At 45.8% G+C, this 20256-nt stretch overlaps 1 protein-coding gene and 1 pseudogene across 2 annotated transcripts in view; both read left to right on the top strand.

The window, feature by feature from the left end:
• Positions 1 to 20256, top strand: part of LOC309328256 (uncharacterized protein) — a gene marked incomplete at its 5' end in the record, with an annotated part of 174132 nt that overhangs the window by 141284 nt on the left and 12592 nt on the right. The window lies entirely within an intron of this gene.
• LOC309326400 (14-3-3 protein theta pseudogene) lies at positions 2482 to 3377 on the top strand (annotated as a pseudogene). Its single transcript has one exon. The product of its transcript is annotated as a 14-3-3 protein theta pseudogene (transcript).

Genomic DNA, 20256 nt, shown 5'->3' with positions numbered 1-20256 from the left:
GACAACCCAGCAGCCTGGCCCCTGTTTGCCAGCTGATGTCACAAAGTGCTGCTTTGCAAGCAAGCCTTATAATTGCCCTGCAAGAGGGATGCCTGTCAGATGTTGGTGATAGACTCTGAAGAAGGTTTAGAGAAATGAATTCTAAAGGTAAGGGGAGCTCCGAGGCCCATAGAAATAACATTCTAATTACTACCATATGTGGTGGTCCTGTCTAGAGATACAAAGATTTTGGAATATGATTTATGAAGAGATAAAGTGATTGATAGAAACTACATTTAACAAGAAACCGGAAGAATTTTTGCTAGGAATGGTTTCAGATAATATTCGCAAAAATAAAACCAGGTTATTTGTGTAAGCAACGTCAGCAGCAAGGGTTATAGTGGCAAAACACTGGAAAGATAACAAACACCCACTAAAGATGAATGGGTAGTCAAATTGTGCGAGTACTTGGAGCTCGCAAACTGACAGATGCAATAAGAGATAAACCTAAAAAGATGGTGAAAGAAGAATGGGAATGTCTAAATAATTATCTAGGGTATAAGGGTTCATCAAGGTTATGTTTAGAATGATACCGCATAGGGAAATGTTCCCTGATACCAAGATGAGGGATTCAATGGAATGCAGATAGAGAGAATTGATAAGAATAATAATCTTTTGTGACCTTGACGGAAGCGTACAATAGACGAGTCTTTTTGTGTTTTGACTCATCTTCCTCTTTTTCTCTTTTTTTTCTCCCCCCCCCCTTTTTTTTTCTTTTTTTCCTTCCTCCTCCTTCTTTTTTCCTTTACCTTTTTTCTTTCCCATAATGGCTTATGTTCTATGCCATGTACTTTGATATTTTTTGTAGTTGTTTTTAGCTTTTTTCATTATTATTATTATTCTTAAGGATTTTTCTTTTGTAATTTTGGTTGATTATATTTATCTATATTGGTTTAAAGCAAAATAAAAGTATTAAATAAAAACATTATTATTATTATTATTATTATTATTAGCCTCACCCGTCCCTGATTCGTGTGGCCTGGCTCCCTGGCTTGCCTTGTCCACAGCTGTTGATAGCTTGGCAGGTCCTCAGCTGTGGACCCCAGAAGATATTTTCTGTTATGAATAACTGGTTGCTAACTTCCTCTGTTTTTTTTCCCTTTCTGTCTCACAGCTTCTCAAAATGGAAGGCAAGTTCAGCACCGTGGGGAAGCGCTGCAAGTTGAGGTATGTTAATTCCATGGGGAACCCATTCCCCACATGTGCCATATAGAGCTGAGCTGGGGGTGGGGAGCAGTCCCGCCTCACCCCAGCCCCCAATAATTGGGGAGGGCCCAGGGGACCCCGGTGCCCTAGAGTGGATGCTTATGCCAGGAAAATACAATGTCCTTTGTCTCTCCCAGGGCCATGGTTTGGGAGGAAAACCAAAGGCTCCGGCCCACCCCCACCACCAGAGGCAGCAGCAGCCCAGCGGTGCAAGGGGGAAACTCCGAATGTGCAGGTATGCTGTGATTTGATTCTACCAACCAGAAATATTAACAATCCAATTTTATTACGCAAAACCAAGAATATTTATGGCGATCCGTTGTTGCAGGGGCCGAGGGCCGGTGCCTGCTCTGCCCATTGGGCAATCTGGCTCTGCTTGGGAAGGGTTCTGTGGAGATGCATCCCAGAATTCTCCCCACCCCATACGTCCTTCCTTCCTTCAGAACTGCATGAATCTATACCTGCTAGTCCATAGCTAAATATTTTGGGAAATAGATAGCTCTCCGTGTTTGGGCTTCAGTTTAGGCATAGAGTTGGCAGAAATATATTGCATTTCAGGTTCTTTCTTTGCCTTCTTAGCCCATATTTTTCCTAATTTCTCCAGGGATGAGGCTTCAGATCCGGCTCCCGGGACGAAGAGCAAGATACCATCCCGGCGGTTCCGGGCTGAGGACCCTCGCGCCGGTTCCCCACTGCCCCGTCTCCGTGTGGGCATGGCTCCTCCCCGGCCCTGCCTGCCGCAGAAGCAGCAGACAAGGTTTCCTCCAATTCGAAGAACATCTCGAGTGATTTTAGAGAGGGAGGAAACCTTGGCTGCTGCTTCTGAGCAAGGCCGGCCGGGGCGGATCCAAGACGCCCGTACGGAGGCGGAGGCCAGGTTTGGGGAACTTGTAAGATCAGGTAGGAGGAAATGCCCCCTTCCCAGGTCCCCCACCCTCCTGCCCCAGACTGGGGCTAGCCTGGCTGGGAGCGCCGGCTGATGTCTCCTTTGCTTTGCAGCGAGGGAACGACTCAGCCTCGGAGCCGCCGGATCCCGGGAGGGACTGGAGCCCAGGTGGAGGAAACCTGCCTCGGAGGTAATGGGACAGGGGGAAGCAACCTTTAGCGTTTAGAGATCCCTTTAAAGATCCTCTGCTTTAAAGATCCCTTCTTTCTTGCAGAATCTCCCCCCTGCACCGCTGTGGCTGCTGCCCAAGCCTCCTCCCAGAAGGCCATAGGATGTTCCTGGCTACCTGCATGAAGGCTGTGACAGAGCAAGGTGCTGAATTATCCAATGAAGAACGCAATCTTCTCGCTGTGGCGTACAAGAATGTGGTTGGGGGAAGACGCTCTGCTTGGTGAGTGATCTCTAGCATTGAGCAGAAGACTGACGGAAATGACAAGAAGATGCAGCTTGTCAAGGACTACCGAGAGAAAGTGGAGTTTGAACTTAAGTCCATCTGCACTACAGTTCTGCAGTTGCTGGACAAGTACTTAATAGCTAATGCAACTAACCCAGAGAGCAAGGTGTTCTAGCTGAAGATGAAGGGAGACTACTTTCGATACCTGGCGGAGGTTGCCAGCGGAGATGACAGAAAACAAACAATAGAAAATTCACAGGCGGCTTATCAGGAGGCATTTGACATCAGCAAGAAAGAGATGCAACCCACACATCCAATTCGTTTAGGCTTAGCGCTTAACTTTTCCGTATTTTCCTATGAGATCCTCAACAACCCAGAGCTGGCTTGCACATTGGCAAAGACAGCTTTTGATGGAGCCACTGCAGAACTTGATACGCTGAATGAAGACTTGTCCAAAGACAGCGCTCTCATCATGCAGTTGCTTAGAGACAACCTCACATTATGGACATCAGACAGCGCAGGAGAAGAATGTGATGCCTCAGAAGGTGCAGAAAACTAAACTGCATATGGAGTGTCATTCCCCTTCTCAAGAAACCTTTTTACATGTCTCATTCCTTACAGCTCCGCTTGGATTTCCTACAGCAAAGAGAAGCCAGCCATGTGTATGGAAATCAATTTATAGTCCTTTCACACTGCAGCTTTGGGAAAACTCCATTCCTTGATTTGTGTTTTGTCCTGGCCTTCCTGGTGTGCGTTTACTGCTGTAGAAAAGTATTAATACTGGCTTAATTTCCACATAAACATAAGTAACTTCCAAACGCTTATGCAGCGGACTTAAGTTTCTGGTATTTAAAAAGAAATCGGAACCAGTTCCTGCAAGCAACTGTGGTGGGGTATTTATTTATTTATTTGTATTACAGTGATGAAATGAAAATGTAGTTAATGCAACTAAAGAGTGTTCAACACAGTTCAATTCTCCACATTCCCTTTTTATTCTGCAGTGGTTTCTTGGTGATTTGACTTTCCTGTGCTACTGTGTATTCGTTTCTGTAGGATGTGGGGTGTCTGGGGCCAAATGGGAAGCATGGCAGAGTGGCTTCCTATATGTGTGTTCAGCAGGAGCTACTGAGTGTTTTAAATACAGGGATTCTTCTTACTCTTCAGTTGCTGCTGTTCAACTGCTATCCCCTCCCAATAAAATTTCACTTACACTCCTAAAAAAAATAAAAAAATGGATGCTGTCAGCAATTAGTTGTGAGTGCTAGCAAAGATAAGAGTCCAGGAATTCAGCCATATTTACAAGATTTATTGCCCCTTTGAAGCTATGTACAAGCAGGTCAAAAGTCCGTCTTAATCATGGCAGGTCAGCTGTCCCGACTAAATTTCCTTTCGATTTTCCCCAGCATAACCACTTCCGAAGCCCAGCCCCCCTCCTTCCTCTCTGACGAGAGTGACTTGGCCCCAGAAGTGCCTCCCCCCCCCCTCAGATTCATTACCTCCTGACAACCCTTCGTCACCTTCCTCGTCCGAGGAAGAGCAGCTGCTTATTAAAGGAGGTTTTCCCCGGTAGGTGCCCATTCTCCCCCCCTTCTCTGCCTCCAGTTCCCTGACATCCACCCCCTCCCCAAAGGCCCCTCTCTCCTCCTCTGGAGAGACTGCCATTCCCATTTCTTCTTTATCAGGTTTCTCGGGGGTGAAACCTAGGAAAATCTCATCTTCATTTTCTGCATCTTCAAAAACATTACCCTAGCCCTCCCCCAAACCCGCAGGCTCCCAGCGATCTTTGAGATGTCCTTCTCTCCGGCCTCTTCCCTCATTGTCTGATGGTGGGAAACCCTCGAAGTCGTCTTCATCATCCGTCGGACCGAACACCTGTTCAAAGAACCTACCCGGGGGTTTGGGTTTGTTGGGAAATAAATCGTGGAACTCCACCAAATAATCCTCAGTAATGCAACCTTCCAGAACCCAAGCGTTTTCCGAACTGGGAGCCCCTTCCCAAGCCACCAAATACTCTAGCTGCTCCCCGTTCCAATGGGAGTCCAGTATTTCAGTTACCTTGTGGCCTTGCTCCCTTTCCTCAATTTCGGGCGGTGGAACCTCCCCTTCCCCTCTTCCCTGCCTGATCCCCCCTCCCCTGTAGGGCCACAACAGTGACCTATGGAAGACGGGATGAATCTCTCAGGCAGCCTTAACTTAAAGGCCACTGGATTTACCTGCTGGATGACCTCAAAGGGACCCACCCTCCTGGGTTTGAGCTTCTTGCACCCCCCCCTTCCAGGGCAACCCTTGTGTTGACAACCACACCTTGTCCCCAACCCGAATGGTCTCCCCTGGTCTCCGATGCTTGTCTGCCTCCCTCTTGTATACTTCCTTGGCCCTTTCCAGGTTCAACTGGAGCTGTTGGTGAATCGCCTCCATTTCCTCCGCAAACTGTTCTGTGGCCGGTACACTCCACGACTCCTCCCCCCTCCCTGGGAAAGCCCTAGGGTGACTTCCGTGATTGGCGAAGAAAGGAGTCATCCCGGTGGACACGTTCTCAGCATTATTGTACGCAAACTCCGCTAGTCCTAATCCGTCCACCCAGTCATTCTGCCTCTGACTGACATAACACCGCAAATACTGTTGCAAAACAGCATTTGCTCTTTCCGCCTGCCCATTGGTTTCGGGGTGCCTTGCGGTGGTGAAGCTCACCTCTACTTGCAGCAAACTCATATGCTTGCGCCAAAACCGTGAGGTGAATTGGGTTCCCCTGTCCGAAATGACCCTAGAAGGGACTCCATGCAACCTAAACACATGCTCTACAAACAACTTGGCTGTTCCTCCGCCGTCACTGCATGTGAACACGCCACAAAATGGCACATTTTGGTCAGGAGATCCACCACCACCATCACCGCTATTTTCCCCTTGGACCTGGGCAGGTCAGTGACAAAATCTACCAATACCACCTCCCATGGCCTCCCTGGTGTGGGCAAAGGCTCCAATAACCCTGCCGGAGCAGCACTCTCCCCTTTGGCCCTCTGGCAGGTCTCACACCCTCTCACATATTCCCTTACGTCTTCCCTCACTTTGGGCCACCAAAATTCCCTGGTAACCAACAACATGGTTTTGTGTTGCCCAAAATGTCCTGCCGTGGAGCTGTCATGAAGTTGCTTGAGGACTCTGTCTCTTAGGGTTTCACCTGGAATATACAAAGCCCCCCGATAGAACAGGAGCCCCCCTTTTTCCTTGAAACCTCCCTCAGCTCCTCCTCGTTGCCTTAGCTCATCTAGCTTCCGCCGAGCAAAAGCATCGTCCCGGATCAATTGCCTTAGTTCATCGTCCTTCACCAGTGCCCCCCCCCCGCAGTCCACCTTTTCTCAGGGAACATGAGCCTGACAGATGCATTTAGCTGAAGTTGCTAATGTCTCTCATTTTTGTCTGAGTGAAACATAGGATATGCACACTACCTTAGGAAATTGTCTGATCCCAGTTTGTACACAGCCTTTCCATATGGCACATGCCACACACATGGGAAAGTGGTTTTCTAAATGGATTTCTGAAGGTATCATTGGTTATACCAATCTCCATGATTGGGGACAGGTGAAACAAAAGTTACCTCTGGATGAAATATCATTATACACACCTAGAGTTGCAGCACCACCAGACACCTCTTGTGCTCAGATTGTGAATTGCAGTGAGGAAGCAACTTGGAATTGCTCACATGTTCAACAGATTACTTTTAATTATGCCCATGTGCTCTTACCAGATGGCTGGTTTTTTATGTGTAATCAAAGAAGTTATAACTACATTCCCGCAAATTTATATGATGCTCAGTGCTGCCTTCGCAGACTAACATAGGCTTCAGGTTACATACACCTCAGGTTACAGACTCCGCTAACCCGGAAGTAGTACCTCGGGTTAAGAACTTTGCTTCAGGATGAGAACAGAAATCGTGCAGCAGTGGCGCAGCGGGAGGCCCCATTAGCTAAAATGGTGCTTCAGGTTAAGAACAGTTTCAGGTTAATAACAGACCTCCAGAACGAATTAAGTTCTTAACCCGAGGTACCACTGTATAGATATATTTAAAATGGTCTATGTGATTTTTTGTTTTGTTTTGTATGTTGGTTTTTGTTTTTGTTTTCTCTTTTCTTTATTATGTTTATGTTGAGATGTACAATTTTTGACAATAATGAGTTAATTAACAACGTTTTTATCAGCAAAATAAAATGCATTTTAAAAAGGGGAAAAATGACAAAGAGAATAAAAAGTGTAAATTCCCTTTAATATAGTCCAATACCTTTGGAGAAATGGAACACTGTACAGAGTGTGTTTGATGATACTTGGATTAGATTGCTGTGTTGTAGACAGCATACTGTATACAAAAGGACTGAGGCAGATTCTTGTTTTTTCTGATGTTTACTGATGGCTATTGGAAGTGAGAGCTGGACCATAAAGAAGGCTGACCGCCAAAGAATTGATGCTTTTGAATTATGATGGTTTTGAATTATGATGCTGGAGGAGACTCTGGAGAGTCCCATGGACTGCAAGAAAATCAAACCTATCCATTCTTAAGGAAATCAGCCCTGAGTGCTCACTGGAAGGGCAGATCCTGAAGCTGAGGCTCCAATACTTTGGCCACCTCATGAGAAGAGAAGACTCCCTGGAAAAGACCCTGATGTTGGGAAAGATGGAGGGCACAAGGAGAAGGGGACGACAGAGGACGAGATGGTTGGACAGTGTTCTCGAAGCTACAAACATGAGTCTGATCAAACTGCGGGAGGCAGTGGAAGACAGGAGCGCCTGGCGTGCTCTGGTCCATGGGGTCACAAAGAGTAGGGCACGACTAAACGACTAAACAACAAAAAGTATTGTTTGTGTTCTGACTTTCAGGAAGGCTTTGCGTGATGCCTGGGGGCAGATCGATAAGAGAGGAAATGAAGACAGGATTTTGGGTGTTTTTCCTCTACTTTGCATATATAGGTGCGATTGTCTATGTAGCCATGCTTTTGAATAAAGTCATTTGAACTTGTGAATTGGTGTGTGTATACTGTAGACTCAGTAGATGGCGATGTGTAGCCACGGACAACTATGTCATTTCTCATCCATAGCCCTCAACTCGTGATTCTTATTGCAATAGCAGAAAAGATGCAGGTACATTGGTACAAGTAAAGATAAAATTAATACAACGATACAACATAAGATAAAAATAATAATAATACAGAAGGGAGCCGGCGTTTGTCCACAGACAGCTTTCCGGGTCATGTGGCCAGCATGACTAAACCGCTTCTGGCGCAACGGAACACCGTGACAGAAAGTAGAGCGCACGGAAACGCCGTTTACCTTTCTCACCACAGCTGTACTTATTTATCTACTTGCACTGGCGTGCTTTCGAACTGCTAGGTTGCCAGGAGCTGGGACAGAGTAACGGGAGCTCACCCCGTCACGGAGATTCGAACCGCCAACCTTCTGATCGGCAAGCCCAAGAGGTTCGGTGGTTTAGACCACAGCGCCACCCGCATCTCCATTTCTCTGCCACAGCGGGTGGCAAAAGCTGTTTTTCCTTTCTCCCTCCCATCGAGGTCAATGAGAGGGAAATTTATCATGCCAGGCCTGGACCTGGTCCAAAGTCTTGTCAACAGGGGTGTGCCTGGGGAATGAAGCGCCATAGGATTTGGCATTAGTGCTCCGCCTATATCCTGTCCATACCTCCCCCCTGTTTTTGATTGGTTTACTGGATTATCTTCATCAGTGGTGTTTAATCTCAGTGCATCACGGGTGTTCCACTGGGGTGCATGCCATGTCCATTGGGCAACATAGCTCTGGTTCTGCTGAGCTCACTCCATCTTCTAAATCACGGTTTCTCAAACTTGGGTGTCCAGCTGTTTTGGAACTACAAATCCCATCATCCCTGACCACTGGTCCTACTAGGTAGTGTTATAAGAATTTTTAGGTCTTATATATAGAAAATAAAAGTTCATAAATGTACCAAGCAAGCACATACATAAATGTATAAACCACATGTCTGAAACCCCACAATAGTTGTTATCATAACAAAAGAGTGGCCAGGATGCCCAGGTAATCCAATCAGGTAACCTGGCAGACAGGATAAAAACAAGGCACTCAGATTTCTGTTGTAGTCCGCCCCTTCTCTGATGTATATATGATGAACTGGGGGGTGGTCTTGGGCTCCAGGGTGGGCAGTTCAAAAGTCCATATAAGGGCTTGCACAGTTGGTTCGGGGTCCTCCTCCTCTCTCCTGCATGTGGGGGGAGCACCCTGTTGTAACAGCTTTAATAAAGATCAGGCTTACGAGCTGCTTTGCTTCTCAATATTCTCTGGTTGGCCTCTGTTATTTTCTCTTACCAATGGAGAACCTAGAAAGGACTCTATAAGGGCTCTTGTGTCCCCCATAAGGGAAAGGGAGCAGTTTTTGTTTACAACACTAGGGATAATGGGAGTTGTAGTCCAAAAACCACTGGACGCCGAAGTTTGGGAAACGCTGTTCTAAAGCCTCTCAGCCCATGGATCTGAGGTATAGGATCGTACCCATGAAATTTAATTTGAAAGGCAGACATGCTAATAAGAACTTATGTACTTGTGCCCCATAGTATTACAGTGGTACCTCGGGTTACATACGCTTCAGGTTACATACGCTTACAGACACTTACAGGTTACAGACTCCGCTAACCCAGAAATAGTACCTCGGGTTAAGAACTTTACCTCAGGATGAGAACAGAAATCGTGCTGCAGCAGCGGGAAGCCCCATTAGCTAAAGTGGTACCTCAGGTTAAGAACAGTTTCACGTTAAGAACAGACTTCCGGAACGAATTAAGTAAGTACTTAACCCAAGGTACCACTGTACCTTTGACAGGTTTGGATAAGAGAGAGAGAAGGGGAGAGAGAGCACTTCTTTCGTTTTTCTTATTATTTCTTCCTCTCTTTTTTAGTAGTATTTTATTCCAATTTCAAAATATAATTCCTGGCAAGGTCTGAAAATTTAAGCTGATCGGGTTATGATTCACACTGACTTAAATATCTGTTCCTGAATTATCATATGCAAGGCACCTTCAAAAATTAAAAGGACATGAAACACAGCGTAGACAAGAGAGGAACTTGTGACTCAGGCTCGGCTGATGGGCAGAGGAAGCTTTGTAAAGAATGGGTGACCAACTTCTGCATTCTCAGGGGCCGCTCTGTTCCCCACAAACCAGGTCCCATCGTGACACTGGCAACATCGTACAAATAAGCGGGGCCGGTCCTTCTATTAGGCAGAGTAAGGCAGCTGCCCTCCCTGCAATGGAGGGAGTGGCCAGATACTGGAGGCCTGTCCTGTGCCCTCTAAGCCAGTGTTTCCCAACCTTGGGTCTCCAGCTGCTGTTGGACTACAATTCCCATCATCCCTGACCATTGGTCTTGCTAGCAAGGGATGATGGGAGTGTAGTCCAAAAACAGCTGGAGACCCAAGGTTGGGAAACACTGCTCTAAGCTAGCCAGCCTACTACCTTCCAGCACAGCGGAGCACATTGCTCTGTCACCAACATTGAATTAAGGCTGTGTGTACACTATATAGCACATCTGAAGCACATCTCCCCCTTCAAAGAATTCTGGGCACCATCAGTATGCTTGGGATTGTAACTCTGTGGGGTAAACTACAGCGCCCAGAATTATTTGAATAATACTAATACTAATACTAATACTAATAATAATAATTTATTATTTGTACCCTGCCCATCTGGCTGCGTTTCCCCAGCCATTCTGGGCGGCTTCCATAGAAACCAAAAATACACTAAAATATCACACATTAAAAACTTCCCTGAACAGGGCTGCCTTAGGATGTCTTCTGAATGTCAGGTAGTTGTTTATCGCTTTGACATCTGATGGGAGGGTGTTCCACAGGGCGGGCGCCACTACCGAGAAGGCCCTCTGCCTGGTTCCCTGTAACTTGGCTTCTCACAGTGAGGGAACCGCCAGAAGGCCCTCGGTGCTGGACCTCAGTGTCCGGGCAGAACGATGGAGGTGGAGACGCTCCTTCAGGTATACTGGGCCGAGGCCGTTTAGGGCTTTAAAGGTCAACACCAGCACTTTGAATTGTGCTCGGAAACGTACTGGGAGCCAATGTAGGTCTTTCAAGACCGGTGTTATGTGATCTCGGTGGCCGCCCCCAGTCACCAGTCTGGCTGCCGCGTTCTGGATTAGTTGTAGTTTCCGAGTTACCTTCAAAGGTAGCCCCACGTAGAGCGCATTGCAGTAGTCCAAGCGGGAAATGTTCTTCAAATGTGCTTTAGAGGTATCGTGAGCCCACAGCCATGAATTCAACTGCCAGTCCACTTGCCTTCTGCATGTGGAATGGGGTGGGGATCCTTCAACTGATACAGCAAAATGTTTGGGGCTGAACCTCTGCAATGACTGGCTCAGAGCTACATGTAAATGCTGATTACATCCATGTTGCCAAGCGCGTGATTAGGTCAAACATGAAAAAGTGGAATATGTCTTACAAGCTGTATTTCCGCCCCTCTTGTGAGTGAAACTGCTGGCAAACCTTTCCCCGTGTCATCGAAATTTGGCGAAGCCACAGGGGCAGCTGGTTCCAGGTTTAAGCGTAAGGGAACTCTTGGAACATGTGCCCAAAGTTGTAGAAAGATGACCAACTAGAAACAGAACAGAAAAACATCTCCTAAGTAAATTATAATTTCCCCCCATTCTTTTTTAAAGTTCTTGTCCTCTTGGTCCCTGAGCTTTCCACTTAATTTTGCCATTTCAGCATAGTCCATCAACTTGGCTGGCCATTCTTCCCTGGTCAGGATTGTTTCTTCCTTCCATCTCTGGGCTAATAACATCCGTGTGGCTGTTGTCGCATATATTGAAAGTCTTTTCTGGTCCTTTGGGATCTTGGTACCTATAACTCCTAATAGAAAAGCTTCTGGTTTTTTAACAAACATTATTTTAAACTCTCCCCCCCCCCCATTTCATTATATATCATCTCCCAAAAGCTTTTTATTACTTTACATGACCACCACATATGGTAAAAGGTACCTTCTTTTTCTTGACATTTCCAGCAGTTATTTGCTCTTGTTCTACACATTTTTGCTAACTTAAGGTAAAGGTAAAGGGACCCCTGACCGTTAGGTCCAGTCACAGACGACTCTGGGGTTGCGGCGCTCATCTCGCTTTACTGGCCGTGGGAGCCGGCGTTTGTCCGCAGACAGCTTCCGGGTCCTGTGGCCAGCATGACTAAGCTGCTTCTGGCAAAACAGAGCAGCGCACGGAAATGCCATTTACCTTCCCGCCGGAGCGGGACCTATTTATCTACTTGCACTTTGACGTGCTTTCGAACTGCTAGGTTGGCAGGAGTAGGGACCGAGCAACGGGAGCTCACCCCGGCACGAGGATTCAAACTGTCGCGGGGTTTCGATAAAGGACCAGAGGACATCCCTGCGGTTCCTGGTTGCCATCTCTCTCGCCTCTTCCCCACTGCCCCTTCTCTGTGGGGCATGGCTCCATGGCTTCTGAGAACAGAAATCGCGCTGCAGCAGCGGGAGGCCCCATTAGCTAAAGTGGTACCTCAGGTTAAGAACAACCCGCTTGCCCCGCCTTGGCGTAAATGCTGGGTCAATCAGCATCTCAGAACAACTGGGTGGGTTCAGGCTGAGCTCTGGACGGAGGAAATGCAGGCCTGCCAAATTCACTCCCACACTTGTCTGGCTGGGCTGGAGACTCTCCTCCCAGCGGAATTTTAACCGTCGCATGTTCTCTTTTTCCCCCTTTGCATGTAAACCCTGTTACTTTTGCAGCCGTGAAAAGTCGCATAGCAGGTGATGCACCCTTCCGAACAGGTGCATCTGTGGTTAGCTTACAGCCATCCGAGCGTACTGACTTATTTCAAAGGTGTGCACCCCACTTTTAAAAAAAAAGATGCTAGAGGGGGCTTCCAACATCCCTGATAAAACAAAAATAAAAACCAACTCGTCACACATTTTACTTCTGAAGGGGGGTGGGGAGTGGGGTATTCTGACATCTCCGTCAATCTAATTCTCCCCCCCCCCCTTCATAATATTCTTTATTGATTTTCATTAATGTACTCCACATGCACATATTGTATTACATTTTACATTTATATTTGCTCCTAAGGGCCGACTCCCTTCCTCCTTCTGGCTTTTTATATCACATCTAAATTTTTCGCATTGTCTTCATCCATTTTGTATATTCTTCTTCTTCTTTCGTATTTGTCCATAGAGTGTCTATAGCCAAATAAATCCTCCCTCTGTCAATCTAATTCAGGAGTCAGCAACCTAAGGCCCATGGGACACAAGAGGCCCATAGGGCTCATTTAACCGGCCCATGAGCTACCCCCAAACTGAGCTGCCCGCTTGCTGAGTCCCTGGACGCTGCGCTAAACCAGAGCGGCGCAGGGACTCGTTTCCGCGGTGCTGGAAATCGCATCTGCGCAAATGCAGGCGCCACGAAGGGATCACCACTGGAGTGAACCGGCCCAGGCGAGGTAAACCTTGCCAACCCCTGATCTAATTGCTTCCTGTTGAGGTTTAGGGCTCTTCCAGATGGCCTGTTCACTGAGCATTCATCCTGATCTGCTTGCACAAAAATTGACACAGGTACTTAGATCATATCTGGCTTTATCGAGCATTCCTTCTGACTAGTTTATGGGGTGGTTGACAACGAGCGTTTGCCTGGTGCTCGTCCTGATTTGCTTGCTGCACAAGTTTCCTACACGTGTTTTGCATGTCTGGAGGCGCTCTTAGTCTCTCTGCATCTAGTCCCCTCTGCTGGGATGGATCTGCTGGTCCATCTCAGGAGGCTCATGGAATCCCCAGGAGTCCAGACAGCCTTGGGGAATTTACAGTTGCCGCAGCTGGCACAAGTCACTCTGCGGAATCTGAAGATGAGCCAGGCCTTTGACCCCCTTCCTCCTCAGCACCCTTTTCCGCTTAGCTTATCCCAACTGGCTACTTGGTAATTTAGGGAGCAAAGGGCAACCAAGCTGTCCGAGACCAAGGTGAAGAGTTGGTGGAAGAAGATTGGAAAAAATTCAAAGTTTATTTACAGAAACATTGCAAAATTAAGGAATGTTAGAAGGATGTTGGAATGAAGTAATGTGGTTTTAGCAGAAATGATATAAAGGATTAGGTAAAAATTGATTTTTTTAATTAGAGAAAGACGAGAATGTAAAATTACAGTATATTAAGATAAATTATTAGGATAAAAACAAAGCTAGAAAGGATTTGCTGAAATATCTAACTGAATTAGAATACAAAAAAGGGAGGTGTGAGGAGGTCAAGGAAATACCGTATTTTTCCTTCTATAACACGCAGATTTTTTCTCCTAAAAAGGAAGGGGAAATGTCTGTGCGTGTTATTGAGCGAATGTGTGGTCCCTGGAGCCAATTGGTGCGAGGGGAGGCAAAAAAAAGCAGGCAAAAATCAAATCGTGCGTCTCCTAGAAGGGAAACCTGAAAAGAGGAAGCGGCTGCTTTCCTGCATTCTGCCTCAGGGTCTTACTGCCCACCCACCTCTGTTTCCTTGCTGTGTTTGCTCAAACGGAACAAAGAGCAGGGAAAGCCCCTCCCCTCCAGGCAAGCAGAGGGGAAAACATGCAGGAGGGGGAGAGAGAGAGAGAGAGAGAGCATGAGCTGGCTGGCTTGGGTGGGTAGGTGAGGGAAAACTTTTGCCTTCCTTTCCTCCCTCCTCCTGTTATACCCCTCTCCTGCATTCTTAGCCAGCTGCTTCTCTGCACACCCCTCTCCTGCTCCTTGTCCCTTCTGTGTTTTTCCTTCCCTCCCCACTTAAAATGTGGTTAAAAAGCATGGATCCACATGGATCCTCAGGATCTTTGCATTGGGTCAGCCCAAATTCACCATCAGATCACATAGCATGTCCATGGTTACAGCCTGCCCCCCAAAAATCACGCACCCACTGTTGCCTGGGGCTGCAGTGGTGCAAAAACGTGGTTACAAAGCATGGATCCACAGGGATTCTCAGGATTTTTGCATTGGGTCACCCCAAATTCACCATCAGATCACATGTCTGTGGCCACAGCATGAAGCACAAAAATGATACATCCGCTGTTTCATTCAGAATGTTTTTTCCCTTGTTTTCCTCCTCTAAAAACGATGTGCGTGTTATGGTCAGGTGCGTGTTATAGAGCGAAAAATACGGGAAGTAAAGGAAAGAAAGTTATGTAAACATTTGAGCTTTTTTTCTCTCTCTTTTTCTTTTTTTGAATTGTTTGTATTTTTGTATTGTATTTTCTGATTTTTTTTATTTTTTTATTTTTTTGTTTTTTCTAATTTTCTCTTTGTAATCCTTAAAATTTGAATATTATTTTTAAAAAAACAAAGGGCAACCAAGCAGGCAGGCAGGCAGGCAGGAGAAGGAGAAGGAGAAGAGGAGGAGGAGGAGGAGTTTGGATTTGATATCCTGCTTTATCACTACCCGAAGGAGTCTCAAAGCGGCTAACATTCTCCTTTCCCTTCCTGCCCCACAACAAACACTCTGTGAGAGGTGAGTGGGGCTGAGAGACTTCAGAGAAGTGTGACTAGCCCAAGGTCACCCAGCAGCTGCATGTGGAGGAGCGGAGACGCGAACCCGGTTCACCAGATTACGAGACTACCGCTCTTAACCACTACACCACACTGGCTCACATAGGAAGATAGCTGCAGCACAAGAAGTCTGACTGAAGATGCTAGTGGGAGCCTCTTCGGTGGCCGTGGTGTCAAGGAACAAGCAGTTATTTTCCAGCTCCATTGCATCCTTGCAGTGCCACCCCCAGCAGAGCTTTTGCGGTTCCTTCAGGGCTTTTTGCAATCTGGCCTGCCTGGGGACGTTGCAGAACCCTAGAGGGCTCTCTGTGACATGTTCTCAAAGCTCACAGAGGATTAGAAAACAACAACCCATGTCTGCCCTGACTCAGACACAACCGTTGAATCCGTATTTGGAAGTCTCCATAGTTTTACCCGCTCTGGTTTCCGTTGGGTGGATTTCAGTTGCCAAGGCCTGAGGATGTAACCAAGGTGACTGGACAAATGGGGACACACCTAATGTATGCTCAACCCTTGCCTTCTTGGCTTATTATACTGAGCGGAGAGGGATTGACCAACTTGAGGTGGTTAATAGTTCGACGGCCACAGTGTTCCAGCCCAGAGGAAACATTACTGTACTCTGATATATAGGACTTCCCGTCTCCCAAGCCCTGGGACATGTGTGGCGCTGTGGTCTAAACCACAGTGCCTAGGGCTTGCCGATCAGAAGGTCAGTGTTTCAAATCCCCGTGATGGGGTGAGCTCCCTTTGTGGTGTAGTGGTTAAGAGCGGTAGACTCGTAATCTGGCGAACTGGGTTCGCATCTCCGCTCCTCCACATGCAGCTGCTGGGTGACCATGGGCTAGTCACACTTCTCTGACGTCTCTCGGCCCCACTCACCTCACAGAGTGTTTGTTGTGGGGGAGGAAGGGAAAGGAGAATGTTAGCCGCTTTGAGACTCCTTCGGGTAGTGATAAAGCGGGATATCAAATCCAAACCTTTCATCATATGCGGGTTGCAAGGCTGTTCTGAAGGCTGGCGGTGGGGAGAAAAGTCCTTCTCCCCCCGCCAGCCTTCAGAAGAGGTCCGGGGACAGAGTGTCCCCGGATCTGGTCTGAAGGCGGTCTCCCTAGGAACGCCTTAATTGATTTTCAATGCATTCCTATGGGAAACCGTGCTTCGCAAGACAAAAAACTCGCAAGAAGAAAAAACTTGCGGAACGAATTAATTTCGTCTTGCGAGGCACCACTGTATACCCTTTGCCAGGCATTTGATTACAATGGTAAAACGCAGTAATTCCACACTAAACACACTACCTGTAAACCTGCAGTCCTACACTCTACACCACTAAAGCTTAGTTCAGTATTTCCTAAGATGACTGACCAAAAGTATGGTTAGACCAGCTCCGCAATGGTCAGTATTAACTACGCCAGCAGGAGGAAACCCAATTTGGACAAAGGGTATCCCACGATCTATATGCACTCAATGTGAGTAATGAATCATGCTAAATGGAATGAATTGAGTTGTATAAGATGACTATGCAATAAGTATATACTATGAATATAATGGGCTGTGTATACCCTTTGCCAGGCGTTTGATTACAATGGTAAAACGCAGTAATTCTGCACTAAACACGCTACCTGTAAACCTGCAGTCATACACCCTACGTGATATAAAAGAAGGAAGTGAGCCACTATCAGCCTGCGTGTAAGATTGAGGGAATATCCAAGGAGGTTTAATTAAGACGCCCCTTAACTGCCACTGTGAATAAAAGCTTAAAGAGGCAGTCCTCAATTGCCAGAACCAACCGAACTGTAAGCAAGTCTTTTACTTGCCTTTATGAGTTAAGGCTTTTAAAAGCAGAGCTGTAATAACATATAAGCCACAGTGATTGCCAATTGCACCAATCAATCAATTGCACCAATCAATTTTACAAGCAGTCAGCACTCAGCACTCTAAAACCAGCACTCAGCACCTCCAAGGACCTTTAATTGCCTCTATGAGTTAAGGTTTTTAAAAGCAGAGCTGAAATAACGTATAAGCCACAGCGTTTGCTAATTGCACCAATTAATTTCAAAAGCAGTCAGCACTTTGAAACCAGTACTCAGCACTTCCAAAGACTCTTAGTATTTCCCCCAATAAAGCCCACTTTAAGAGCCTGTCATTCAGCAACTTGCTACAATAATAGATTCTCCCCTGTAGACCCGGGAGCCAGCCAAGGGAATCACAACAATGTAGCAGCCCAGCCTGTGCTGGCAATTTAGAAGAAGCGTCAGAGCTGCTGCTAAGAAGGAAGGGGAAAAAAGTTGCAAATGCTGGGAGGCGGCAGCTTTATTTAAAGAGAACTGGCCCTGCGGAGGGTGAATGCCTCTCCTAAGATGGCGGCTGTTTTTGACCACGTGGTTGAGTTAAAATGGCGCCGGGTAGCAGCGGTAACCAAGGCAACCAGAAAACAATTTTCTTAGTAAAGCTCCCTGCGATCACTGCCTCCCGCCTTTCCTTTAAAACTGACCCCGTTTTAAAGCTGCCCCCCCTTCACTCGTGCAAGGAAAATTTAGAATAAACGACAACCCCACCTCCTTGTTTATCATCGCGAAAGCTCACCGTTCTTCTTTAGGAGGTGCATCTTTCCAATGTTTTGCCACAATAATCCTTGCTGCTGACGTCGCATACATAAATAACCTGAATTTGTTTTTAGGGATGTTATTTGAAACAATTCCTAGTAGAAATTCATCTGGCTTCTTGCTGAATGTAATTTCTATCAATCTTTTTATCTCTTCGTAAATCATATTCCAAAATTTTTGTATCACTGAGCAACACCACAACATGTGGTAGTATGTTCCTACATGCTCCTTGCACCTTTATATGATTTGTTTATTTTCTCCAATTTTACAGGAGTCAAATACCATCTATAATATGTTTTCATAAGATATTCTCTTATAAGATAGCAAGCCGTAAATTTTATATTTTTACTCCATGATTCCTTCCATTTATCGGATTCAATCATATGTCCCAGATCTGCCTCCCATTTTGTTATAACTTTTTAAATATCTTCCTCTTTCCTTTGCCAATTCAATAATTATTTATAGATTTTTTAAAGTGTCTTCTGGTTACTATATAAAATGTCTTTCTCTAAATAAGATACATATCTATTTATCAAATCCCTTAGTCCTTTTATCCTTTTCAAATGTGGCTTTTAACTGATAATATTCCAACCATGTTTTATCTTTTTCAATTCTCCTAGGTCCTTTAATTTTGGGTCACTACTTATTTCCTCTACTAAGTCCCTATATGTTAACCAGTCCCTGTTCATATTTTTCCTATGTATGGCTGGAGATTCCATCAGTGAAAGCCACCAGGGTGTTTTAGTGACTACTGACTTTTTGCTTCCCTCCCAAACCTCATTTAATGTTTTTTTCACAATGTGATTTAAGAATCCTTTGTGAAATTTAACCTTATCATGGCCTAGATAGCCATGCCACCCATACATGTTAACCCAGGATAAGGAAAATCTACTGGCTCCTAAGGGATTTCTTCCCCCTGTCAAACAGCTCTTGCTCTCAGAAAGTTCTTCCTGAAGTTGAGTCGGAATCTCCTTTTTGGAGCTTGAAGCCACGGCTTCAGGTTGTGAGAGCTTCTGGAGCAGGAGAAAACAAGCACACTTTGACCTCCCCCCTGATTTTATTTTTCTTAATTCATCTGCCTGACAACCCAGCAGTCTGGCCCCTGTTTGCCAGCTGATGTCACAAAGTGCTGCTTTGCAAGCAAGCCTTATAATTGCCCTGCAAGAGGGATGCCTGTCAGATGTTGGTGATAGACTCTGAAGAAGGTTTAGAGAAATGAATTCTAAAGGTAAGGGGAGCTCCGAGGCCCATAGAAATAACATTCTAATTACTACCATATGTGGTGGTCCTGTCTAGAGATACAAAGATTTTGGAATATGATTTATGAAGAGATAAAGTGATTGATAGAAACTACATTTAACAAGAAACCGGAAGAATTTTTGCTAGGAATGGTTTCAGATAATATTCGCAAAAATAAAACCAGGTTATTTGTGTAAGCAACGTCAGCAGCAAGGGTTATAGTGGCAAAACACTGGAAAGATAACAAACACCCACTAAAGATGAATGGGTAGTCAAATTGTGCGAGTACTTGGAGCTCGCAAACTGACAGATGCAATAAGAGATAAACCTAAAAAGATGGTGAAAGAAGAATGGGAATGTCTAAATAATTATCTAGGGTATAAGGGTTCATCAAGGTTATGTTTAGAATGATACCGCATAGGGAAATGTTCCCTGATACCAAGATGAGGGATTCAATGGAATGCAGATAGAGAGAATTGATAAGAATAATAATCTTTTGTGACCTTGACGGAAGCGTACAATAGACGAGTCTTTTTGTGTTTTGACTCATCTTCCTCTTTTTCTCTTTTTTTTCTCCCCCCCTTTTTTTTTCTTTTTTTCCTTCCTCCTCCTTCTTTTTTCCTTTACCTTTTTTCTTTCCCATAATGGCTTATGTTCTATGCCATGTACTTTGATATTTTTTGTAGTTGTTTTTAGCTTTTTTCATTATTATTATTATTCTTAAGGATTTTTCTTTTGTAATTTTGGTTGATTATATTTATCTATATTGGTTTAAAGCAAAATAAAAGTATTAAATAAAAACATTATTATTATTATTATTATTAGCCTCACCCGTCCCTGATTCGTGTGGCCTGGCTCCCTGGCTTGCCTTGTCCACAGCTGTTGATAGCTTGGCAGGTCCTCAGCTGTGGACCCCAGAAGATATTTTCTGTTATGAATAACTGGTTGCTAACTTCCTCTGTTTTTTTTTCCTTTCTGTCTCACAGCTTCTCAAAATGGAAGGCAAGTTCAGCACCGTGGGGAAGCGCTGCAAGTTGAGGTATGTTAATTCCATGGGGAACCCATTCCCCACATGTGCCATATAGAGCTGAGCTGGGGGTGGGGAGCAGTCCCGCCTCACCCCAGCCCCCAATAATTGGGGAGGGCCCAGGGGACCCCGGTGCCCTAGAGTGGATGCTTATGCCAGGAAAATACAATGTCCTTTGTCTCTCCCAGGGCCATGGTTTGGGAGGAAAGCCCAAGGCTCCGGCCCACCCCCACCACCAGAGGCAGCAGCAGCCCAGCGGTGCAAGGGGGA

The sequence above is a fragment of the Podarcis erhardii genome (genome assembly GCF_964252035.2).
Source record: "Podarcis erhardii genome assembly, chromosome: 13".
In the NCBI taxonomy this organism is placed as follows: domain Eukaryota; kingdom Metazoa; phylum Chordata; class Lepidosauria; order Squamata; family Lacertidae; genus Podarcis; species Podarcis erhardii.
The sequence above is the reverse complement of the archived record's forward strand: the minus strand, read 5'-3'. Positions and strand labels throughout refer to the sequence as shown.